Below are 27,844 nucleotides of genomic sequence, written 5' to 3' on the forward strand. Positions count from 1 at the left end.
CATGCACATTATGTTAAGATATTGGAGAGCATAATCAGATTCTTCCAAATTCTTCTGGAAGATCAATATCGGAAAAAGCGGTGATTTATCCTTCTTGTCCATCATCTGACAAAGGAGACAATTTTGTGAAAAAATGGTGTCCAACTGTGGCCATTTTGTGTTTGATTTGACTTGGTCAGTGTTGTGAAATTCTGTATATATCAATCTCTTGCTTATACTTTCGGAGCCTTCTGTGTCTAACCCAGTTGAGCTTAAACCGTCTTCCCGGGTCCGGTCCTCAAAGGAAACTTGCCCTAATATCGTCAACTTGTTTGCCGACATTAACGCTGTATGAACTTACGAAGCCCTGGGCGACGGAGAAACTTGCCCTAATAGCGTCAACTTGTGTGCCGATATTAACTTAAAATGACGTTACGAAGCGACGTTACGAAGCCCTGGAGCGACAAAGTAGAACCCTGTCAAAACCCTACCGCTCGCTCGCGCTCTCTTTCTCTTTGTCGCACCCCCCGGCCATGGCCGACGGCGAGCGGAGTTCATGGCGCCTCCGGTCTGGCCCCTACCTCGGCGAGATCTCCTCCCTCTCCTTCCTCCCCCTACCTTCTTGCCTCTCCTCTTTCCCCCTCCTCCTCGCCGGTAACCCCCTCTCCCTCTCCCCCTCCTCAATCTCCTTCTTCTCGTTCTTTGAAACCCTAATTGTTGTTATTTCCTTTATCTTTTCTCGACCAGGAACTGGATCACAGCTTCTGGTCTACGACGTGGAATCCGGGAATCTCCTCAACTCCTTCGACGTTTTCCAAGGCGTCCGGGTTCACGGCATCTCTTTGCGATTCCCCGACCCAAAGGAGGAATCTTCCTCTCCGGCCGCTGCCTGTTTCTTGATTGCCGTGTACGGGGAACGAAGGGTGAAGCTGTTCCTCTTGCGTGTTGATGCAGCATCTGGCGGTCGGGTCGCGGATGGAGTGGGCGTCGGGCTCAAGTTAGTTTGCCGGTTTCCAGCGTTCGACCACTGGGTCCTGGACGCGTGCTTCGTGAAAGTAAACTTTGGCATTTCCCATAATTGGATTTTGATTCGATGGTGTTAGTTGTTTGATTCTGATAGTTGGTGGCAGGAGGATAGTATTCTTGTGCTGGGTCTCAGTGATAATTCGGTTGCTCTGTGGGATCTTAGTATGTCCAATGTCGTTTCCCGAGTGAAATCCTCAGGTTTGGTATCTCTTTGGAAACTTCACTTAGTTAGATTTAAGGAGATATTTATGTAATTGGCCTTTTACTTCTGCTCAACTGAAGTAATTGGTCAGTATTTTGGTATATCTTGGTGAAAGTTGTTCTTTTTATGTGCACATGCGTTGCTTCATTGTCTGCAGAGCGGTGCCTTTTGTACTCCATGAGGATGTGGGGAGACAGCATGAAGACTCTCCGTGTGGCTTCGGGCACTATTTTTAACGAGGTGTGTCTTTCTTATCATTTACTGTTTGATGTCTAAAATTGCTTCTTTCATTGCCTTGGCAGTTTGGATCAAGGAAAGAAGGTTTTTCTATGCATGAACTAGGTCTGTGGTTTACCTAGATGAGGTTTTCTAACTACTAAAATTTCAGTTTCTACAATTGTTTCGGAATCTTCAAGTTAGTCAATTTTTGGACTACCATCCTGCTGTCAATCTTCTTGCTTAGAATTCGATCAAGGCATCTAGTGCAGGGAATTAATCCTAACATTGATGAGCAACAATCTGAAGTTGCATGCTTGAGCCATAGCTTGGACGATGAATGACCTTGTCTTGTTTCTTTGGAACACCCCGCTACTTCAACATCTTCTTGCATATTGTCCCTCTTTTACCTTTTATGTTTTGTTTACTGAAAGTTCAATTTGGCTGTGGACATTTCTTGATTCAGTGGTGTGTCATACATGTACTTTCATATGATTATGAAAGAAGGAAAGTCAATCAAAGATTCTGTACATTGGTGGTGGCTGAAAAAATGCATTACTTGTAAAAATATGCCCTCTATCACTTTTGACTTATTCTCTTTTTAAATACTACTCTCTTAGACATTTTTTGTTCTGTTACTAAATTAAAGGCAGTTCATATGTTGCTTTCAGGCAAATGCACTTGCATGTCGGCATATGCCTGTGAACGTATGCATAAGTGCATATACATGTGCGTGTTCGGATATAACTCATGGCAGTTTACCATCTATTTAGTCTTGGCCTTTATTGAGGTTTTCATTCTCTGTCTTGTCCTAGCTTTTGCAAAGAAGGCAGAGATATTTCATAGTATAGTCTCTTTTTTATAACTACTGGAAGTGTGTTGGTGTAGACATGCATATGCATGCATGTCTATGTTTCAAAGAGTACTAGTAGCACACATTATGTGTTTGAAAGGTATCAAGTCTTCAAATTTTTGAAACTGAGTGGCAATTTGACAGATAATTATTTGGAAGTTAATTCCATGTGCTCCTCTTCCATTATCTAAATCTGCGAAGGAGTCTTATAATCCCAGTGTATCGGGCACAAAAACTTGGCTTCATGATCAGCAATACATGGCTATGCATTTAAGCAGACTCACCGGACATGAAGGTTCAATCTTTCGTATAACATGGTCTGCTGATGGATCAAAATTGATGTCTGTTTCTGATGATCACAGGTGAATAAGCTGGCTAGCTTTATCTTCTATTATTTTTTTTTTCAATGACATGAGGCTTTTAGTACATTGGCTGTTGTTATCCTAGGTCCTTAAGTTCTATAATAATTAGTGCATTCCTCATCGTTAGGACAGTGCTCGTGTCTGGATACTTAGTGATCAAAGGCAAGATTTTGGTGATCTCGGCAAGATTCCTGGTTATCATGTTGCAGCAAGCCTCACATTGTTTGGACACTGATTCCGTAAGTTTCTTATTTTCTGTTTTTTTCTTGATTGGTTCTATGTATATGATTAGTTTATACTATCCACTATCATATTTAACGCATTACCACGCTTTTGTTGAGTGGGATGCACTGCTTCTGCTGCATGTGTTTGGAGGTCCATAGTTGGAGATGCTGCTTGACATGGGCATATTGTGTGTTCAGCTTATATATTCATATTATCTTGCACTTTTTGATTCATTGTAGCCTTGGTGGTTATCAGTATATTTTTAACTTTATAGTTCTGGAAAGAAACATAGCTTGCTCATCACATTATCCTCAAACAATTATCTTTACAGAAACATAGCTTACTATTGTAACCTTGAAATAAGTTTCATCCGATAAACAAGTTCATCTGGCTCCAATTTATATTTTATTATTGGAAGTGCCTTAAACAAGGAAAAAAACCAGTGTGGTAGTGATCTAGAAATGTGCGATTTAATTGTTTTGTACCTTTGGTGAGGTGCCTCCACTCCAGCACCCCTGCCTGGTTGCAGAATGTTGGTGATATCAATAGGAGTGTTCATCTCAATGCTGAGAATCGTGCTGCATGGTCGACCCTGTTTTGATGGTTAATATCAAGTACCGTAAGAGAGATTGGATACACTTTTTGGGTCTTCATAGCTTACATTTAAATCAACATCTCTAAGGGATGCAAATATGCATGTCAACAATTCTGCAGTTGTGCCAAGGATAAGTCTTTGGATGTGGTGGCAAACAATCCAAGCTGGCTCCCACTTCTTATTAATGGCTCAGCCTTAATACAAGAGTATATTACTTGGTTACATTTAAAAGGCTTCAGTATTCAAGTTCATGCGGTATGTGATGTGTAGGTATTTCTGTTGCTTGATAGGCAAAAAAGCATATTCTACATCTGATGGCGAGATGCTTGCCTTGATTTAAAAATTTGGTAGCATTCTCAAGTGTTGGGCCCTTGTAGGATCATGTTTTTCAAATTTTGCTGGGTATATGCACATAAAACAATTGTTTTGTCACTGTTTATCATATTCTAAAATTCATATGAGCATTCATGCATTTGCCATTGTTTCAATCCTTGCAATGAATTAAAGATGACCACTTGTAAGCTAAGATATTCATTGCACCAGTTTTTTTTGAAAAGTTATAGGTGATTTGTCCAAAAGTAGTCATCTTTCAGATTTGTAAAGAAACAAATGACTTTCTCAAATATCAATAGTCAGAGAGTTGAGAAGTACTGAGAACTTCTTCCAAGGGACCAGATTTACATCATCGAGTAAAAAAGAAAAAAAAAAGAAACTGAATGGATCTGTGAGATCGTCCTAAGGATCCAAAGAATCTCCTTGGAATTGCGACTTTACTATTGGGAGATGAATAAATGATGTTGTGATGGTTATATTAGTCTCGACCTGTTTAGAAAGTTCTGATAGAATGTAAAAGTGCCTCTGGATAATATATTTGAATTAACTCGTGGTATTTTTTCTCATGAACTTTTTGTGATAGGAGACTCTACCATTAGTTCTCCAGTCCATAAATAAACACAGTCTTATCTTAATAATCAATGTGAGAGAAAAGCTTTGTTAATGAAAACTATGTATAAGGAACTGCTATACACAAAGTAGGTTGGGGAGATTGGTGTGTGGAAGCATTTGCATAGGAGCATTTTGTGCTGTTAGACGAAATCTTTAACTATAGATAAATGAATTAGGTTGCATATGAGTCCTATTCATTTGTATTGCAGTCATACTTTGTCAAGTTGAGGTAATTGAATGACAGAGCTTACATTCAGTGCAATGGCACATTTTCTGTCACAGCCCTGTTTTATTCTGAGAAACATGGATCTCTGATTGCTACTTCAAACTGAATTTGCCATTTAGATAGTTATCACAGCTGGCAAGGACTGTCCATGTCGTGTATGGGGAATGGATGGTAACCAGTTAATGATGTTCAGGGAACACATGTAAGTAGTTGATATATTGTACTGAATTAAACTTCATAAATTAATGGATCTTTTGGTTAGCTTATATGTTGCCCAAGGAGACAACCCAGGAGGGGGGGGGGTGAATTGGGTTTTAATTAAATATTGATCAATTAAAAATAAGGTGAGTGATTAACTAAATATATTGCAAGTGAATTAGTTAGATCACTAGATGCAATGAGTGAAGAGAGTGAAAGAGACAAGGTGCAATACAAATACAGAAAGATTTATAGTGGTTCGGAGCCAACTCTTGCTCCTACGTCCACTTCCCAAGCCGTACTTGGGAGTTCACTATAATTCCTAGGATTACAGCCGGTTGTTTTACAAGCTCACAACCCAACTTGTTGTTTTTACGAGGTCACAACGAACTCGGTCGATTTTGATAGGCTCACTGACTAGAACCACTCGATTGTTTTTCCGGGTTCACAATCAAACCTAGTTGGTTTTTTCCGGTTTACCAACCACAACCTTACATTGTTGGTTTTATTTTTAGCTCACCAACAAACCTTACAACCCTTGATTCAATCCCCTGATTGAATCAAGTAGAAAAAATAAGAGTTTAAAAATTCACAAAGAAAGATTCTAAAAAAGCAAGTGTGAGACAATATAAACAAAGTTGAGTTAGAAGCCTTCAAACAGTTTTTAGATGAGGAAGTGGGGGCTTCTCGATTTCTGAGTCTCTTCTTGAATGTGCCGAAGGATGGAGGACAGTAGTAGAGCCTTGAATGCGAAGGAAGCACTTTTCGGTTTGAGTTGAATGCACTTCTTCCTTCTTTTGCTTGAATACTCTCTTTTGAAGCTCTTGGTGGTTGAATACCTTAACTACTCAATTGGAATTCCTCACTTGTTGTCTACTACTGTTCACTCTTGCTATTTAAGCAATTTCCTTTGAAAAATAGCCGTTAGAGACTGATTTGGAGCCGTTCTGATCCATCTGCACAATCTAATAATGTATCCGTTGGGAACGGAGTCGACTCGTGCGATCTGGAGTCGACTCGGCTGTTACTGGAGTCGACTCGTGCTTTACTGGAGACGACTCGTTCGCTATTCCAGATTTGAATTAAAGTGTATGCCTCGTCCTGGGGTCGACTTGTACCAAACTGGAGTCGACTTGCCAACACCTGGAGACGACTTGGACACTTAGGGGTCGGTTCGTTCTCAGGGTTCCAGAAACTCAACTTTCTGTTTTTCTTTCTCGAGTCGACTCGGGTTTACTTGGATTCGACTCGGCTGACTTGAGAGACGACTTGATATCTTCGGGAGACGACTCGCTCTCAGAGGCCGAAAAATCGATACTCTGTCTTTTGAACATTTCTGTCTCGGAGTCGACTCGGACCTTACTAGAGTCGACTCGGCTAACTTGGGGATCGACTCTGGAACACTTGGAGTCGACTCGTTCACAGGGTCTCCGAAAGCTGATTTTCTGTCTTTCAGACTGCTTTCCTCTGGGAGTCGACTCGGACATACTGGGAGTCAACTCGCCAAGCATCGGAGTCGACTCGCAACCTTTTGGAGTCGACTTGGTAACAGGGTCTAAAATCCATCGTTCTGTCTTTCTGTCTGTTACCCTTTGGAGTCGACTCGGGACCATCTGGAGTCGACTCGGGACCATCTGGAGTCGACTCGCCAAGCATCGGAGTCGACTCGAAATCTTTTGGAGTCGACTCGCTAACAGGGTCTAAAATTCATCGTTCTGTCTTTCTGTCTGTTCTCAGTTGGAGTCGACTCGGAGAGTTCCGGAGTCGACTCGAGCTTGTGCCAGAAAGTTTAGGTGTCCCGGAGTCAACTCGCAAAGTTCCGGAGTCGACTCGTGATGCAGACTTTGGTTCAAATTGAGTCCAATACTTAGCCAAAATACTTTGAACCAAAGTTCGAGGCACTTAAACAGGAATTCACACATATTTGCCTGAAACACTAGATTGAATTCATTAGAACAACATAAGATATACTCATAATGCTTTGTGCTCATTAAAATCAATTAGGGAATACTCAATCACTCCATAATCTCGCCCTTTTTAATTATGACAAAACATTGAGTATTTGTAAAGTGAATTACCCATTCAAAGAATGATTCATAGGTAAAGTTTTGAAATGAATTCAAATGTCTAGTCATTTAGTGTATCCAAAATTGAAAGGTATGAGTCAGTACACTCTGAAATTAAAGCTTCCCCTTTCATTTGGAATTATATAAGCCTTTAAATCATACAATCAATTGTTTGGCTTATATTCCTTTAATTAATTTGTTTTCTTAGAATTTCAGATTCTCCCTCTTAACATCTGCATTCAATTTTGTTTGAACTTTGTTCAAATTTTCTGAATTTTCTTTTAGTGTTTTAAACTTGAACTTAAGTTCTTAATTAAGTGTTTCCTTGTTTAGTGAGTTCTTAATTAAGTGTTTCCTTGTTTAGTGATTCCCTTTACATACAATATATCATATTTTCTCCCCCTTTTTGTCATCATAGCAAAAAGGTGAAGTATCAAAGAGTCAATGTACACAATACTCATAACACAATACTCATAACACAGAAAGCACAATGTACACAATTTCTTAGAAAGGACTTTTTCAATTCATTGTAAGTATTACAAAATTTGAGTATAATGATTGAAAGTCCAAAAGGACTTTAAATGATAAAAAAAAAATAGAAGTCTAAGGAGGTGGACGTCTAGAAGAGGATGAAGTGCCCAGATTTTGTCGTTGGCACTCCATAAGCAGACGAACTGCCTCAGAAATGTTTCCCAGTTGCTGAATTATTTCTGAAGTAGTCCTCGCTTGAGTTTGGGTCAGTTGCGTTACGCTGTCGATGGTTGCATCAAGCTTATCTATGACAGCGTTTGTACCCTTTCAGCTCCCTGATTTAGGCTCAGTAGCTTAGACCTCACCGAATCTTGCATCCGTTTTGTAGCTTCCTGAATGTTTGAGACTCTCATATATTGACCCTGAATAAGACTTCTCAGACTAGATAGCTTCTCCTTGACTTCAGCAATCATGACTGACACTGCTACAGTGGAGGGGGTCAGATCAGTGGAGGGTGTACTAGTGGTACTTCTGAGTTCCCTCAAAATGTCATCCCTCAGAGCTCTAAGCTGCTCACTACTAAGCCTGACCTCTAGGGGCTGCTGAGATGATGGCACTGTGGATGAAGGCCCAGCAGAGGATGAAGGGCCAGTAGTGGATGGAAAGATGGAAGGATCTGTGGAGGTATCCTGGTCCTGGTCAGAAGTGGGAGAGTGAGGAGCAGTGGGGTCAGATGGTATGGTGGAAGAGGTTTTCCTAACCCACGTACCCTCAACCTTGTGGAATCTCATTCGGTGGAGAGTCCCCTCGTTCATATAGTCCGTGTAACAGAGTGAATGAGAGGGTTCCTCCTCAGGGATAGGAATATCTAACTCCCTAAAGATTAAGGTGAAGAGCATACCGTAGGGAAGACTCAGTCTAGGTTTATCTAGAGGTTCACTAATATAACCCTAAATAAGTTTAGGAAAGTTGAGAGGGATGTCATGTAAGATGTTGAACATTATAGCTAAGTCTTTTTTAGAAATAAAATCAAATCTATCAGTTTTAGGAAAGAGGGTGCGAGAAATGATACTCAGTAGGAGGCGCATTTTAGCAGAGAGCTGATTTGCGAAAACCTCCTCAATGGGGGATTGGGGTACTCTCCCTAGAATGGCCGTAAGGGCCTCAGACCTATCAGTAGGGTGAGTGGGAGCTATACCCTCACGAGAGAGGTGGAGGACTCGTGCAATGAGGTTCTCCGAGATGCAAATGGGGATGTTGGCTACCCTCCCTTGAATACCACCGCCACCCCGTGTGACGGTGCCATAGAATTTCCGGACTAACCCAGGATATGTAGGAAGGTCAAGGGAACAAAAGTAATCTAAACCTTGAGCCCTAAGACGATGCCCTAAAGTGAATCCTTCACGGGAGAGAGTCAAATCGACTTTCCTCCCGGTTGAGACAACCCTCCCGGCGCACGAACACGAGGAAACCGACCGAGGTGGAGAGGGAACTGGAGGAGGTGACCTCACGGGTTCATTCCGCGCCTTGGATCGTCTCTCGGCGCCGCTCGCTGCGAGAGGTCTCTTCCGGCTAGGTACAACGATTTTCCTAGGCATCTTGACCTACCCAAGGATGGAGAGACGTGAAAAGGGAGGAAAATCGGAGAAAAAGTGAAGAGAGGAGGCAGAGACGACCGTGGGAGACGACTCGAGGGTTTTGGAATAGTGGCGGCTGAAAAGAAAGATATGGGAAAAATCATTTCGTTTAGGGTTAAAAGATGGATTTCCGACCTCGAGTCGACTCCTAAAAATTCGCGAGTCGACTCGCCCACGAGTCGACTCTCAGAATCATCCGAGTCGACTCGAGCTCTGGCACACACCTAAATCTCAGTTAGAACTGTGCCAAAGGAGAGAGAAATAGTAATCTTTAGAGCTTAAGGAATGATTTGATGATCATTAAACGTGGAATACTATATCAAACATAACTTAATGATCAAGATCTATGAATGAGAGACAAGAATCAAGAAAATGGATCAATTACTCCTAATCCTCTTCTAAGAGCACAAAATCGATCTTCACTTAAAGGTTTTGTGAAGATGTCAGCAAGTTGATCATCAGTACAAACGAATTCAAGCATTACATCACCATTTAACACATGATCTCTTATGAAGTGATGTCTTATCTCAATGTGTTTAGTTCTTGAGTGCTGAATTGGATTTTTAGTTAGATTTATGGCACTTGTATTATCACAATTTATGGGAATCTTATCTTGTTTAATGCCATAATCTTCAAGTTGTTGCTTGATCCATAAAATTTGAGCACAACTCCCGGCAGCAACATATTCGGCTTCCGCCGTAGATAGTGCAACCGAGTTTTATTTCTTACTAAACCATGAGATTAAATTCTCTCCTAAAAATTGACATGACCCGCTGGTGCTTTTTTATCAAGTTTACAACCAGCGAAGTCGGAATCAGTGTACCTTATTAAGTTTATGCTTGATTCTTTAGAGTACCATAAACCTATGTTTTTTGTTCCTATTAGATACTTAAAATTTTTTTTAATTGCAATTAGGTGTGATTCTTTAGAATTAGATTGATACCTAGCACACATGTATACACTAAATATGATATCAGGTCTACTTGCTGTAAGATATAATAATGAACCTATCATATCTCTATACAGCTTTTGATCTACTGACTTACCTCATTCATCTTTGTCTAGTTTGCATGATGAGCTCATAGGTGTGCTGATTGACTTGTTTCCATCCATATCAAATTTTTTGAGTATCTCCTTGATGTACTTAGCTTGATTGATGAATATCCCTTCCTTAGATTGTTTGATTTGAAGTCCGAGGAAGTAGTTCAACTCTCCCATCATGCTCATCTCAAATTCACTTTGCATTAATTCAGCAAATTCTTCGCAAAGACGATTATTAGTAGCATCGAAAATAATATCATTTACATAAATCTGCACTATTAACATATCTTTGTTTTTCTTTTTCAAAAACAAGGTTGTATCAACATTCCTTCTAAAAAATTCATGGTCTAATAGAAATTTGCTAAGTCTTTCATACCAAGCTCTAGGGGCTTGTTTTAGACCATAAAGTACTTTCTTTAGTTTGAAAATATGGTTAGGGTATTGATGATTTTCAAAATCAGGAGGTTGTTCTACATAAACCTCCTCATTAATATACCCATTTAAGAAAGTACTTTTTACATCCATTTGAAATAATTTGAAATCTTTAAAACATGCAAATGCTAGTAACAATCTAATTGCCTCGAGTCTAGCCACAGGAGCAAAGGTCTCATCAAAATCTATACCTTCTTCTTGATTATAACCCTTTGCTGCTAATCTAGCCTTGTTCCTAATCACAACTTCATTTTCATCAAGCTTATTTTTTGTACACCCATTTAGTTTCAATTATTGAGTATTCAGAGGGTCTTTCAACTAAGTTTCATACATTGTTTCTTGTAAATTGGTTAAGTTCCTCTTGCATAGCATTTATCCAATTTACATCATTTTTAGCTTCTCCAATGTTTTTAGGTTCTAAATGTGATACAAATGTAAGATGATTATTTAAGTTCCTAAGAGAAGCTCTAGTTCTAACAGATTGAGATGGATCATCTAAGATTAACTTTTTAGGGTGACTGTAAGCATACCTCCAAGCTTTTGTAAGCACATGATCAGCAATTACCTCTTGGCTTGTTGAAGTCTCTTCAATTTGCTTCGGTTCATCCTCTTGTAAGGTTATGTCATCCATCTTTTCCTCAAGTATCCCTGCATCATCATCAAAAGCTACTCTCTTGCTAGAGGAAGCATCATTAGTCTCATCAAAAATAACATGAATAGATTCTTCAACAACAAGAGTTCTTTTGTTGAAGACTCTATATGTCTTACTTGATATAGAGTATCCCAAAAAGATACCTTCATCATATTTGGAATCAAATTTACCTAAGTTATCTTTGCCATTATTATGAATGAAACACCTACAACCAAAAATATGAAAGTAGTTTACCTTGAGCTTTCTATCTCTCCAAAGTTCATAAGGTGTTTCTTTATAATTGGTCTTAATAGAACTCTATTTAGAATATAACATGATGTGTTAATAGCTTCATCCCAAAAATACTTTGGAAGATCTTTCACACAACATGGTCCTAGCCATTTCCTATAGGGTTCTATTCTTTCTTTCCACCACTCTATTTTGTTGTGGAGTCCTACGTGCAGAAAAATTATGAGTTATCCCCTTTTTACTACAAAATTTTTCAAATAGATGATTTTCAAATTTTGTTCTATGATCACTCCTAATAGCTATAACTGACGCATTTTTTGCGTTAGTTACTTCCTTATGGAATTTCTTAAACACTGAAAATGCTTCATCTTTATGAGCTAAAAACATGACCCAAATGTATCTAGAAAAATCATCTACTATGACAAGTCCATAATTGTTTCCACCACGGCTTGTGGTCCTAGTTGGTCTAAAAAGGTCCATGTGAAGTAGCTCAAGAGGTCTAGTAGTAGAGACACAATTTATAGACTTAAAAGAACTTGTAGATTGTTTGCCAAATTGACACACTCTATAAATTTTATTTTTCTCAAATTTCAGCTTTGGCAAACCAATCACAAAATCTCTTTTAATTAATTTAGATAGTGTGTCTATGCTTGCGTGACCTAATTTATGATGACATAACCAACTTGCCTCATTGAGCTTAGTATCATTAGCTACTAAGCAACGGCTGTTTTTAGCAAGATCATCAAGATCTACTACATAAACATTGCCACGTCTTAGTTCTTGAAAACTAAGCTATTGTCAATTAAATTGGTTATGATGCACATAGATGGCTTAAATAGAACATCAAAATCTCTATCGCATAATTGACTAACGCTAAGTAAGTTATGCTTGAGACCATCTACAAACCGAACATTATCAACAAAGGTTGAAGGTGTGATTTGTATTTTACAGATACCAATGATGTGACCTTGGTTATTGTCTACAAAAGTCACCGCACCTCCTTTCTTAGACTATAGGGTGAAAAATTGCTGCTTGCACCCGTCATGTGTCTTGAGCAGCCACTATCCAAGTACCAACAGTGTTTATTGAGTTTGGCTGCAAGACACTCCTACACAAGAAAATCATACAGCCTTAGGTACCCAAATTTTTTTGGGTCCTTCAAGGTTAATTATGTTAGTTTCTTTTGGAACCCAAACCTTCTTAATCTTTCTTTTAGCTTTTGTTTTTCTATGGTTACACATATTAGCTTTATGTCCTACTCTACCACAACAAAAACAGGTTACATCTTTAGCTTTACTTTCACCGGCTTTTACAAAGAAGTTTTTAAGAAATTTTTGCTTATTCTTAGGCTTATACCCTAACCCGGCTCTATTAAACACAACTCTTTGACTATTAAGGATCATTTCTAGTTTTTCAGAACTATAGATAAATTTCTCAACAATAGGTTTATATTTTTCAAGTTCTTTAGTTAATTTCATGTTTTCTTCACTCAATGATTTAACATTAGTAATTGAATTATCTTTTAAAGTATGATTACTGTTTTTAAGTTATGAAATTTTTTTAGTTAGTCTTTCTTTATTTTTAATTAAGGTATCAGTTTTTTGAGTTAGCAATTGGTTGCTTGTTTTAAGTTATAAATTTTTCTTGACAATAGAGTCCTTATCCTTAATCAATTTATCATTTTTATGAATATAAGATTGAATAGTTAGCTTCAATTCTTTATTTTTAAAGTTTATTGTCCTATATTCATCCATTAGTTCATTAAAGGCATCATACAATTCTTCAAAGTTAAAATCTAAATGAGTTTCAGATATTACCTCATTTTCATTTGCCATAAAGCAGAAATTGGCCTTCTCCTCTTGTTCCTCTTCCGATGATGATGATGACTTATCGGAGTCAATCCAGGTGGTGATAAGAGCTTTCTTCTTCTTGTACTTGTTGCCCTTCTTCAGCAAGGGACAGTCGGCTCTGAAATAATCCGGCTTCTTGCATTCGTAGCATCCGATTCCCTCACTTTCCTTTTCCTTACCTTTATCCTTGTTGAAGGAATTCGAGGAAACTCTCTTCATATGGAAAGGCTTCTTTCTTTTGATGAATCTTCTAAATTTTCGCACAAGAAGAATCTCTTTTTCATCTTCCTCATTGTCTTCTTCTTCACTACTGCTACTGCAAGAAAGATCTTTGTTAGAAGAAGTAGACTTGAGGGCAATCACCTTTTTCTTATGGGAGGATTCTTCTTCGTTGTGTTGTTTCATTGTGAGCTCATGCGTCATTAGAGATCCAAGGAGCTCCTCGAGTGATAGCTTGTTTAAGTCTTTTGCTTCTTGGATTGCCGTGACCTTGGCTTTCCATTACCTCGATAAAGAACGAAGAATTTTTCTGACAAGATCACTGTTAGTATAACTTTTGCCAAGGCTTTTTAAGCCGTTGACAATATCAGTAAATCTGGTGAACATGCAAGAGATGGTTTCATTAGTTTCCATTTTAAATAGTTCATATTTATGAACTAGCATGTTGATTTTAGATTTCTTGACTTGATTTGTACCCTCATGGATCACTTCAAGTCTATCCCATATCTTTTTTGCAGAGTTACAAGTAGAAATTCTATTAAATTCATTAGGGTCCAACGCACAATAAAGAACATTCATTGTTTTGGCATTTAGTTGTGCCTTCCTTCTATCATTATCATCCCAATCTTTTTCAAGCTTGGGTATAGTAATGTTATCAACATAGATAGAAGGAATATACGGTCCATTAACTATGATGCTCCAAACATCATAATCTTGGGCTTGGATAAATATCCTCATTTTAGCCTTCCAATAGGTATAGTTAGCTCCATTGAATAATGGAGGCCTATTGGTGGATTGCCCCTCACTAAGGGAAGATCCAAAAGGGGTTGTCATCTTAATCTTTTACTCTTTTTAAGGATTGGAACACCAATCGATATGAGAGCACCTGCTCTGATACCACTTGTTGCCCAAGGAGACAACCCAAGAGGAGGGGTGAATTGGGTTTTAATTAAATATTGATCAATTAAAAATAAGGTGAGTGATTAACTAAATATATTGCAAGTGAATTAGTTAGATCGCTAGATGCAATGAGTGAAGAGAGTGAAAGAGATAAGGTGCAATACAAATACAGAAAGATTTATAGTGGTTCGGAGCCAACTCTTGCTCCTACGTCCACTCCTCAAGCCGTACTTGGGAGTTCACTATAATCCCTAGGATTACAGCCGGTTGTTTTATAAGCTCACAACCCAACTTGTTGTTTTCACGAGGTCACAACGAACTCGGTCGATTTTGACAGGCTCACTGACTAGAACCACTCGATTGTTTTTCCGGATTCACAATCAAACCTAGTTGGTTTTTCCCGGTTTACCAACCACAACCTTACACTGTTGGTTTTATTTTTAGCTCACCAACAAACCTTACAACCCTTGATTCAATCCCCTGATTGAATCAAGTAGAAAAAATAAGAGTTTAAAAATTCACAAAGAAAGATTTTAAAAAAGCAAGTGTGAGACAATATAAATAAAGTTGAGTTAGAAGCTTTCAAACAGTTTTTAGATGAGGAAGTGGGGGCTTCTCGATTTCTGAGTCTCTTCTTGAATGTGCCGAAGGATGGAGGACAGTAGTAGAGCCTTGAATGCGAAGGAAGCACTTTTCGGTTTGAGTTGAATGCACTTCTTCCTTCTTTTGCTTGAATACTCTCTTTTGAAGCTCTTGGTGGTTGAATACCTTAACTACTCAATTGGAATTCCTCACTTGTTGTCTACTACTGTTCACTCTTGCTATTTAAGCAATTTCCTTCGAAAAATAGCTGTTAGAGACTGATTTGGAGCCGTTCTGACCCATCTGCACAATCTGACAATGTATCCGTTGGGAACGGAGTCGACTCGTGCGATCTGGAGTCGACTCGGCTGTTACTGGAGTCGACTCATGCTTTACTGAAGACGACTCGTTCGCTGTTCCAAATTTGAATTAAAGTGTATGCCTCGTCCTGGGGTCGACTCGTACCAAACTGGAGTCGACTCGCCAACACCTGGAGACGACTCGGACACTTAGGGGTCGGCTCGTTCTCAGGGTTCCAGAAATTCAACTTTCTGTTTTTCTTTCTCGAGTCGACTCGGGTTTACTTGGATTCGACTCGGCTGACTTGAGAGGCGACTTGATATCTTCGGGAGACGACTCGCTCTCAGAGGCCGAAAAATTGATTCTCTGTCTTTTGAACATTTCTGTCTCGGAGTCGACTCGGACCTTACTGGAGTCGACTCGTTCACGGGGTCTCCGAAAGCTGATTCTCTGCCTTTCAGACTGCTTTTCTCTGAGAGTCGACTCGGACATACTGGGAGTCGACTCGCCAAGCATCGGAGTCGACTCGCAACCTTTTGGAGTCGACTCGGTAACAGGGTCTAAAATCCATCGTTCTGTTTTTCTGTCTGTTATCCTTTGGAGTCGACTCGGGACCATCTGGAGTCGACTCGCTAAGCATCAGAGTCGACTCGAAACCTTTTGGAGTCGACTCGCTAACAGGGTCTAAAATTCATCGTTCTGTCTTTCTGTCTGTTCTCAGTCGGAGTCGACTCGGAGAGTTCCGGAGTCGACTCAAGCTTGTGCCAGAAACTTTAAGTGTCCCGGAGTCGACTCGCAAAGTTCCAGAGTCGACTCGTGATGCAGACTTTGGTTCAAATTGAGTCCAATACTTAGCCAAAATACTTTGAACCAAAGCTCGAGGCACTTAAACAGGAATTCACACATATTTGCCTGAAACACTAGATTGAATTCATCAGAACAACATAAGATATACTCATAATGCTTTGTGCTCATCAAAACCAATTAGGGAATACTCAATCACTCCACATTATATAAACTGTTATTGTAATTGTGATTCGTCTGGTGGAAGAGGAATATGGCGATGTGAATATGACCCAAGCTCTTCCCTTCTTGTTACTGCTGGGTTTGATTCTGCAATCAAAGTGCATCAACTCCATTTTTTTTTCATGTGGTGAGGCAACGGAACAGAATGTGGTGTCCAATGAGCCAAACGACCAGAAACAAATCTTTCAAATTTGTGCTCCTAAAGTATCGAAACATCTTGGTCTGATGGATAGGTAATATTTACTTTTGATTTATTTTACCTTCAGGTAATGCAGCTTCCTCCTTTCATTTAAGTGTGAAGGGATGATATTAAATAGAAAATTGGAAAAAAAGAAAGGTTAGCCTCCTTTACTTTTGATTTATTTTACCACTCTCTATTTCTCGAAGCTCGATCTCCCCCAAGATAAACCATATGCCAAGAGAAACCATGAACTAGAACAGAACTTGCCCCACCCATGAGTAAATATTTTGTTGTAGCCTTGTTAGACTATGGGATGGTACGATTGGTACCGTATTGTTTCAATGCAAAGCCGGCATAATATTGATGCTGGAATGCCGAAATAGCTGTAGCGGTACATACTAGTTGTACCAGTCCATGCCGGTGTGTACCAGCAGACAGTATCGGCCATACTAGTCCGTGCTGGTGTGCACCGGTGGTATAGTACCGACCACACCTATCAATATCAATGGGTTTACAATTTTTTGCAAGTTGTTGGTTTTGGTACGTACTGTTGATACCAGTATAATGCCAATGCTGTACTGTTCTGATGAACAAATTGTACAAGGTTTGATCCTGGTTTTAAAACCCTGCTCTTGGTATATCCAGATATAGCTAGGGGCATAAATTGAAACATTATGGAGCTACAAAGATACTTATTAAGTTGTTAACACTAAATGTTATACTAGTATATATTCTAGTACTAATCAACTACTAAATGGATAATGTGAACTAATCCTATGTTTCATTATATAATGAAATAATGAAAAAAGAAGAAAATGAAAACGTATAGGAAATAAAACATATGTGGTTAAATATCTATGAATTTCAAAACTGAAAAATTTAAGTAGCCATATGTGGTTAAATATCTATGAATTTCTAGAATATTCTATTCAAAGTTTTTTTCATTAATATCCACTTAGAAGATCATTGCTTCTACTGATTTGATGCCTTGCAAGCTTTATAGTTTGTTTTAACATACTAGTATGGTTAAATAGTCACTTAATTTGCTTTGAAGAAAGTAGAATTCTAGCATTGGTGAAGTTGGCAATGTAATGTTTCTTTACATTTCTGAGTTCTTAAGCTTATCACCTTGAACTTAAAGGTGCAGTTTGGGAAGAAAATATAAACTCATATTCTTACAAATTCTAAGTTTGGTGTGGTCTTGAAATCAGAATTCTAGGCTTCAAAGATGCTCCGATAGAGCATCTTTGGAGTATATGTTGGAGTACTTGCACATGCATCTGTTAGGGGAAATATTAAAGTACATGCACACATGTATGGAATGGAATGTTGACGCCAGCTTGAAAGATAATCATGCTATCAGCAAGTGAGGAAGTAAAAAGCAAAAAATTCAAATCAATCTCTCCAAATTCCATGGACAGGAAGCATCTTCTTATCATTGCATGCTTAACTCTTCATTGCAGCTGTATTTCGTTGATACTTCTTGGTCCAGCTCCTAATAGTAGACTATAGTTTAAATTTGAAATCTTTAGTTTTTGATCAGTCATGTAATGTCAGGTTTTACTTTGACTGGACTCTTGAGTGAACAGTAATGCATGACAATAGTGGAATAGTCCTTTCATCAAGGTCCAATGTTATATATGTTGGAATGACTCTCCTCCTCCTCCATTACTTTCTTGTATAAGTGATTGACTATTCTTCTTTACTCTCAGCAACAATGCATTAAAACAGCAGAAGACTCTGCACAGTAAAATTGAACCAGAGTATAAGCACCATATCCATTAAATGTAAAACATGTTGCCCATTCAATTGCTCCATAAAGTTCCAAGTTCATAATCTTTCCATATGATGTCTTACCATCTGTGTTGTTGCAGCAAAAGTGAATATGTTCGATGCCTACAATTCACTCGAGAAAATATACTTTATGTTGCCACAAATAATGGCTTCCTGCATTTTGCTGAATTGTGTAGTCCTTGGAATGTGAGATGGACTGAACTTGCGCAAGTGGAGACGCACCAATCATTTGTATGGATATAATGGTCATGAATTCTTCAGAGCATTCTTTGGATGTTGTTGCTGTTGGAGATGGTAAAGGAAATGTGACAGTAACCAGACTAATCAATGATGATTCCACCCATAGAATGGCATTATCTTTCACTTGGTCAGCAGAGAAAGAGAGACAACTGCTAGGAGTTTACTGGTGCAAGTCTTTAGGATGTACGTAAGTAATATTAAGTTATATTATGCTCCACCCATTTGAAATTCTTAACCAATACTTGATTGCTCTTTGTTTCCTTCATGCAGCCACCTTTTCACTGCTGATCCTAGAGGAACACTGAAGTTGCGGAAAATAAAGGATGCTTTACTATCTGATGCTCATGATACTATTGCAGATCCTAAAGTATTTCTTATTGCAGCATACACATCATGTTTTGGGGCACGAATCATGTGTATCAATGCATCAGTTGAAGAGGAGGTAATGATTTGTGTTGTGTGTGTATATAAATCTAATAAGCAATAGCCTAGTGTATATACCATAATGAGAAAACAATAAAGTATCTGACAAACTGCTTCATACAATCTTCATTATTTCTACCTTGTTCATGTCATATCTCTTGACCATATCAAAAGGATCTATGCAATTCATTTCCCCCCCTTTTGTTTTGCTTTCTGATGGATGGTGTAGCTCATCTTATATTAGCTCAATTCTTTCCTCTTTGTTTAGATATTTTTCCAATGTATGGATGAACACAGTGTTGCTCCATCATCACATGAGCTTATAATGCATAACCAATGAGATAGATCTACCTACTTATTCGCCTTTTGGTCTCTTTCCTAACTTCCTGAGTGCTGAGTCAGGTTAAGAGGATGATAGTACCTCGATCCATAAAGTTGGAACCTTTTGATGTAATGTAGATTAAGTTAGACTAAACTTAAAAAACCAACTCAAAATTTTTGTGTTAGACATGACAATACGTCATGGACAAAACAATTTGGTTTGCATTCATAGATTTTCTTTTTGTAATGTTTCTATTATGTAATATATCTTTTGCACATGCAACCCTATGTGGCTTGAGCAGGTATAATTTAGATATGCATCTCAATCTTAGTTTGCTGCCATATATCTTTTACATTGGAGTGACTTTGCATCATTGTGAATGCAAGTCTGGAAAGTTGGCATGATTCATAAAAGGTTTACTCTAGGTTGAAATAATGTCTCAGTTATCTGCTTAGTCCTTTTGAGTGGGTCAGAATAAGGCTTTATTTTTATTTTCTAAAGTCTGTCAAGAATTATTTCCTTGATGCAAAAGTAAAAGGACATCGAATTCTGTTATCGCTTAACTGACTGTGACTTCCTTGTAGATTCTGATATGTGGTGACAAACGTGGTAATCTTACTGTCTTTCCCTTGTCGGAGGGCTTGATGGCATCAAGTTGCAGTGAGACAGTGGAGATCCCTGTTATTAATCGTTTTAAAGGTGCCCATGGGATTTCTAGTGTCACAAGCATTTATATTGGTACACCAAATCTTGGCCATGTTGAAATACACACGGTAAGACAAAATTTGAACATGGATTGTGCCACCAAAAATGAGGACTGAAATCTGTTATGTTTCTTACCGCTTTTGCAGACTAAAGGAGATGGATGCATTTGTAACTTTAACTATGACAAGAATTTGCAAGAACTGGAGTTTATTGGGATGAAGCAAGTGAAGGAATTAAGTACAGTCCAATCTGTTGTCACCAAATCGAACTGCGAGGAGGACTTAGCACTGGGCAGTTACACACTAGGTTTTACATCTGTAGATTTTATCATGTGGGACTTAACAAATGAGACAAAGTGCTTGTTCCAGTCCGAAATGTTAGATCTTTTGTTGTAAATTACATGCCATTCTTTATGCAATTCTAATGTGCCTCTATACATGATTTGCAGATAATACAGATTCCCTGTGGGGGGTGGTGCCATCCATATTCTTATCATCTTGGTGCAGTACCTGAATACCAGAACTGTTTTGCTTATCTGAAGGTTTGTAGCTGTTACTTGTTCTCGCACTTGTTTAGTAAGTTGCTTCACTTAACCAGCCTCTTTGATAAGCAGTACAGAGAAATTTCACAAAAACTTTGTGTGCAATGTTTCATCAGGCCTTTGAGGGGTTTGAAAATCTTTGGTTCACTATCTTTTTGCACATGAATATTCTTTGACAATTCAAATGTTATCATTAGCTAGTATAGTTAATCAAGAAGGTGCATGAATTTTACAGCGAAATGAAGATGCAATGCAATAAGGTTGCATCGCTGTTTAGAAGGAAACATATACAGTTAAGTGACATGAAAATTTGATTATTGGTAGCAAGGGAAACAATTTGAAGTTTAAATGATTAATATGGTGGCACATATACAATCTGCATGCTTGATCCTTGTAGAATGTCAGCGAAGAAATTTGCCATCCTTAATTATACATATATGGGTATTGTGTGATATCCAAAGGACTGACATTATTGTGCATTCTTAGAGAATATTTAGATTTCTTTGAACGTGTTGCTTTTTTCCATTTTCATCTGTCAGTGTCTCTGTTATAACTCCTTTAAATATTCAGTTTCGATATTTTTTTCCATATATTTTCTTTTTGCAACCACAGCTTGTATTTTCTGTATATTTCCACATGATATTCGTGAATGATGCTTATCAGTATCGTATCATTATCATGCCATATAAAGCTTTAGCTTTTTTGTGCTGACACCTCCTATTCCCATTGCATTGACCAAATAAAGTTCAGATATCTGTTTCTAAACGCTTCCTCAAAAAAGTCAAAACACACATGTCTGCCACTATGCAACACCCAGTCACTACCAGCAAAAATTGAATAGGAAACAGAATCCTTTGGTACATCTGCTACTCGCCTTTTTATGTATTGGAAGCTTATCTTTGTGTTCAATTGTGTTTTCATTTAAAGCACTCAAGGTTTTGACTTCAGTTTTGTAAGATATAACCCTTACATGCATAAATTCCTTCCACAGGGCTCAACAAGCTAACTATATAAGATATCAAAGGTGGAAAGCTCCTAGTGAAAATGTTAAATTAAAATTCAATTAAATTCTTCGGTCAAGGATATATGTCATGATTACTTAAATTTCATCAAAACCATGTTTTCTAAAGTTCAGAACTGTCTGTAAGTGCTCTGAAGGACATGGTTCTTTCTTTCTTTATCACTCGGTAATCTTAGATTCTATATAATTAAGCGCATATTCATATTTACCTTGCTTTGTGTGCCAGTCAAGAGCCTGTAATATCCTTGAGGAAGCTTAAAACTTAATATGAACTGCATTTTTGCCAACTAAGCAGGCAGCATTACGATATTAAAATAATATATCTCTCTTTCCTGGATCGCACCATTCATATTCACAGATTATGGTTGTCCTTTGTGGAGAGTAAGTTATTTCCTCGGGTTCTGCACATGCAAAGTCATGGAAGAGAGATGCATTCGCTACATTTCATATTTCCGGAGTTGCAGTCAAATCTAAAGGGAAGCCGTTATTTATGGGTTGCAACAGGCTGTGAAGATGGAACTGTGTGATTAACAAGGTTGGACTATGTGATTTTATTTCTGAATAAAGCTTGAATTGTGCGATCAACTTCATTATATCATGTTAATGTTGATTCATGACTTTCGGTAGAAAGTTATTTACAAGTTATTTATCATCCCCATCCCCTTCTTTCTTCCCTTTTGCAATTTTGACTTATGCAACCCTAAGCTCATGGAATATAATATCTGCAATCTTGATTCTAGACAAGGAGATATGACTAGGATGTGTCAATTTGATAAGAGAATTGATAGATCAGATATATTGTATTGATGGCGGAAATGGGTTGTAAAGAAGTCATGTGAACAATGAACTATTGCAAGTTGAGTAGGCTTCATGATAAACCTAGAGGGAATTGAGAAAGTACACATGTAAGGAAGCTTATAAAATACGAACTGTGCCGATGATAAAGAATTTTTTAGTTGACTAATGCATGTGCATTACATGTCATAGTTTGCACTTTTAAATTGCATTTCTCTGGTTGAGGTTGAAGGGTCTGAAAAGACGAGGGGATGCCAGTAATGTCTTACAAGTAACAAGAAGGAATTAGGGATGAATTCCGTTGCTGATTATTTTTCCTTTAACAAAACTCACGGAAGGTGGGATTCATATAGCTGAATGTGAATAGATTGGATATAGCTGCGTTATGTTTATCATTGTCTCATCATACCTTGGACATAGAATTAAAAAAGAATGATGTTTGCTAGACCTGACAGGGAAGGATCCTGCATATATTTACTATTTGTCAGTTAACAGATGATACGTTCAGTGCAATTTTTGAATTATTGAGTCACTTTGTCGTGAATATTGGAATTTAAATTTCATTGTTTTATTCAAAGACCAGGAAACTTTAAGCTAATGGATGATAACTTTCAATATGATTGCTATTAGCAAGAACTTCCTAGACATTCCTCACAGTTTGTCAGTCTACAATAGTTTAATGTGATACTTTTCCATATCTTCAGGACATCTGCCATGTTTAAAATGATTTATATACATCCCAATTGCCTTGAAGAAAATGTTTTTGAGGGATTTTCCTGTTGCCTTCATCTACACGATTCAAGAGTAAATTTATTTAGTTTCATTTCCTTTCTCCATAAACATGTCTAGAAAAATGACATGTCTGACATTTACTGATTTTCTATTAACCCCATAGAGCATTTTATGATATGTGGTAAAAACTTAGGAACATGCGATGAAGTTCATGAGCATATCAAGAGGCTTAGGAATTGGAAGAATTGGTAAAAGTAATGGAGAACTAGTTGTAGTTATTTGTTTACAATGAAAACTAGAGCTAGCCCCTTAGAGGATGATTCCAATCAGTGTGGAAATGTTGGAAGAAAAGAAGATAGAGAACTAAATGGAAGTGAGGAGATAAGGGATAATCTAAACTTCCATTGGTATCGAATGCTGCCCGTGACCAAAACAGTTGGCAAGAAAGAATTAATGAAGCTGAGCCCCAAGATGTATAGGATAGATATTTTATGGTCATGATATATGATAGCATGTGAAATCACGAATAAACCAAGTAGGTACATTCCCATATTAGGTTTCTTGATTTTGTAAACATGATAGAATCTGCAAGCTAATTTGTATGCGCTTAAGCTTGTGCATGTTGAATATTTGCATGTGTCTTTTCATTTTTCATTTTCTATGTTGGATGACTTCAAATTATTTTACAAACATTATTTAACCAAGTTAGGCTAAACCCTGGATCTGTGTGATGCAGATACACACCTTATGACATCAGAAGTTGGTGTGAATCTAAGTTGCTCGGTGAACATGTTGGTGGACCAGCTGTGAGGTCTTTACGTTTCATACCAAAGATTTGTACATTCAGATGTGAAACTTATAATGGCTCTGGCAAATGTAAATGCCATACTTCAGTACCTAGGAAAGATGACCAGTTCTTACTTATATCTGTCGGTTCCAAGCAGGTCTTAACTTCTTGGCTTTTTCGAAATGAGACACCAGGCAGTAAACTAGAAAATTTAAATGGGATACTTGCAGAGTCTGAATGTATGTCTGTTCCTTCCAAACGAGATTTTTCATCAATATCTTTTCAGTGGCTCTCCGCTCATATGCCACCAAAGTTTTCTGGCAGTCAACGCAGAGTGGAAAAGCTGATGGAAACTTTTGAAAAGGAGAAGTCTTCCACTATAGAAGCTACCCCATTTTGTAGATCACATTCAGCTGAAAACAGGGAGCAAAAGGTCAAATCTGCCTTCATTGATCAAACTGAAAATGACTGGAGATACCTGGCTGTCACTGCTTTTCTTGTGAAACATACAGATAGCAGGTAAACTTCTATGATATCACATTAGCTTCCATTATTCCCAATTTCTGGGTGGAGCTCTGTATTTTCTTTATTTTGCGCTTATAACTCTATAATTTCTTTTTTGTTTGATTGATTCAACCTGATCATTTATATTTCCATTCAAAATAATAACTCAGCTTAGTGTTTCTTCCTTGATACATCAGGTTAACTGTGTTTCTCATAGTGGCAGCTTGTTCTGATGCCACAGTTATGCTGCGGGCTCTTCTTTTGCCTTATCGGTTGTGGTAAATAATTTTCATCAAAGTGCAACCGTTTTCTTCTGTTTTCTTTTCCCTCTCTCTCCTTCAATAAAGTCTTTTCTCACAATGATGTCTGAGAAAAACTTGTGGCAATATCCTTGTAATTATTTCCTTCTACTTATGATTCCTTTCTTATCAACATGCGGTTTTGCAGGTTTGATGTTGCTCTATTGGTTCCACAAGCATCCCCAGTTCTAGCACTACAACATATTGTTGTTGCTGGACGTTCCCACTCTAAAGGTGAGTAGTTTATCACAGTAGTTTGGTAATATCTCTAACTCATTCCTGAGCACAACCTTAGTTAGATGCTAAACATTTGCAGATTAAGAGTAGTTTAAGGTCATTTTCCTGGTGTCATATTTGGCACATTAGGAAATTAATGCAGTAAGCAATTTGTGGAACTGAGGCGAAAAATGAATGGAGTTTAATGTAGTTGGGGAAGAAATAATTTGATAAAATATCTGGGACTCCGGAGTGGAGCATACTGAGGAAAGCAATGGAATATCAATCCGCAATAATTTTCCCAGTTCTGTTTGTATAAAATCTTAAGGCCGTTAGCATTTGCATGTTCATGCGCTCAAGAGTGTTTTCCAAGCATTTTGCTGTTGAAGGGAAAGCGACTTATTTGGCATCCTAAACATTTTTCCCTGGAATGCTTGTAGATGCGTGAAAATTGAGCGCATTAGCAGGTTTTATTGTTTCCATTTGAAAGAAATAACGTCGGCAGCTTCATATAAACATGAAATTTTAAAATGTTTCTAATACAGAATCAACCATGATGTTTGGGCATCTCTCTATCTGCATACTGCTTCTCCATAACCATTCTATTGCCTTTGCCTGTTTGCAGATGATTCTCACAACAGAAATGTGTATATTGTTATTAGTGGATCTACAGACGGAAGCATTACTTTCTGGGATCTTACAGAAATTGTTGAATGTTTTATGCAACTAGTTTTGGAGATTCAACCACAAATGCTTATTGATTGTCAAAGACGCCCTCAAACAGGAAGAGGTAGCCAAGGTGGGCGATGGTGGAGATCAATGACAACTCAATATTCAAAAAGGCTGTGCAACATGCTTCTAGTAGAATTAAAGTTGGAAATGAATTTAATGGCCCAAGCCCAGATAAAACTGCAAATAAGGGTTCATCGGTGCAAGAAACTGATGCTGCGAACAGTCAAACACGCTGTCAACAAACAATGGGGAGCTGCCATATGCCAGTACGAGTTTCCAATATGTTGGCTTCTGAAATACGTGAAGTACGACCCTTCCATGTCTTAAATTCTGTTCACCAATCAGATGTCAATCGTCTGCATATTTCAGAGATGAAGGATTGCTTTCATTCAAGATCTGAAGGAGCTTACTGTGTCTTGAGTGGTGGAGATGATCAGGCAGTGCACTGTGTTTGCTTTAAGTCGGAAGTTCATTTGACAGACCTGGTTTCAAAACCAGGTGATCTTGGAAAGCAGTGGGACAGTTCAGCAGCCATTGGGTATTCCACTGTGCATTTATTTTTCATATTTCTTACATCCCTTGGCAGTTCAGTAAATGGAAAATAATTTCTTGCAGGATCCAACTTCACCAGGAAGTGTTCTGATCTCTGTTTGAATAATGAAACTAAGCTTACAATAGTCAATCAAGATAGAATTGCATCGGCTCACAGCTCAGCAGTGAAAGGTGGCTGCTAATTGTTCGTGTTTTTGTGCTTTTTCCACTGACTCATGGAGTCCTTCCACTTTCACCATGCCCAGCAATGCGAGTGCTCACTGCAACTTTAAAAGGGCACGTGGTTCTCACTTTGTTGCTTTGTTATGTAGGTATCTGGACAGATGGTATTTGGGCTTTCTCTACTGGTCTTGATCAACGGATCAGGTGCTGGCAGATTGACCATTGTGGTAAACTAACCGAGCGTTCCCATTCAATCATTAGTGTGCCGGAGCCAGAAATGATGGATGCCATGGTCTGTGACAGGTAAAGCTCTTTGAGGATCTTCCTTTTCTGCTTTTCAGTTAATGTTTCTTGTATGAACCTGGTTGACTAATATATCATTGATTCTTGCTATCTGGTAATCAAAAGAAACACATATCAACTTGCAGTAGGTGGCAGAGGCATGCAAATGGTTGAGTTCTATGCTTCTGATGAGGAGGATGAATAAATCTTGGTGTCCTTGTACCAGTAGTTCTGCAGGTTCTGAAACTTGCTAAGACTTTTCAAGTTCATTAATTGTATTTTTTCATAGCTATAAATATTCTTTTTCACTCATTTTCTTCCTTTATTCTAACCTTGAAAAAAATGCAGAAAAGTAGCGTTTTCTATGTTCCAGTATTAATGCTCTCGTCCTTGCAGGTATACTTTGGACTGACATCCTGAGAGAGACTATATCTTGTTATTGACTTTGGGGGGAATATTGAAGAGCGTGCTCTTGAAAATAATTCTGATTCGGTGCAACAATTCTTATGCTTCATTTATTCTCAAAGAGAACTTGTAGATGCTGATGATAACTATTCAGCATATTGTGATTATTTTTGCAGTCAACTTAAATGCAGATGCAGGTTTGAAGACAGGCCTTGTTTCCATCTATTAAAAATCTAAGAGGTCAGGGTTGAGTTGGTCTTTGTAACCAAAGTTGTGTCCCGACTCACCCCTGTAACAATATTTATTTGGTATAACTGCAGAATTTTCATGTAACATATGCAAACATAAACAGCAAAAGAAAATACGGTGCATGCCTCATTCTTTATTAAAAGTAACGTCAGCTTTACATAAGAATTTTTCCTGACACTTTTATTTAAAATTCAATTCTTGTGATATTCTACATAGTATCATTATTAAATTTGGTCATTCATGTCAAGAAAACAAAACCATCAGGCTACAGTTGTTGAGAATGTCCTCTTTCATGTTTTGGCCCACATTTTTTCTATTTTTTGCTCTATATCATGTCATTCAAGCTGCTAGAATTGACCTTCTATTACCAGTATATGTTCTCTTTGGAACTGATGCTTGCCTTCATTGGGATATTATTCCAACATTTTACTTTTGTATGGTGAGTCTGAGACTAGCTTCTTCTTTATGGTGGCTATGTATTTCATTCGGATATGGGCATTGCCGTGGGATTGAGGGCTCAAAGGCAGCGGCTTGCCCGCTAAAGATGGGAAGAGAGAGCCATGGCTTGCGGCTCGGAAGCTTGGTATGATGATTAACCACAATATCTTTATGAGACGTTGAGTGGGTTAATTATGGAATGGTTGTTAATATTTGGGATCGTTAGGGCCTAG

At 38.1% G+C, this 27,844-nt stretch overlaps 1 pseudogene; it reads left to right on the forward strand.

The window, feature by feature from the left end:
• Positions 1 to 423: 423 nt before the first annotated feature.
• On the forward strand, positions 424 to 27,338 carry LOC103708173 (annotated as a pseudogene).
• The last annotated feature ends 506 nt before the right edge of the window (positions 27,339 to 27,844 follow it).

This window comes from Phoenix dactylifera, chromosome 1 (genome assembly GCF_009389715.1).
Source record: "Phoenix dactylifera cultivar Barhee BC4 chromosome 1, palm_55x_up_171113_PBpolish2nd_filt_p, whole genome shotgun sequence".
Lineage (NCBI taxonomy): Eukaryota > Viridiplantae > Streptophyta > Magnoliopsida > Arecales > Arecaceae > Phoenix > Phoenix dactylifera.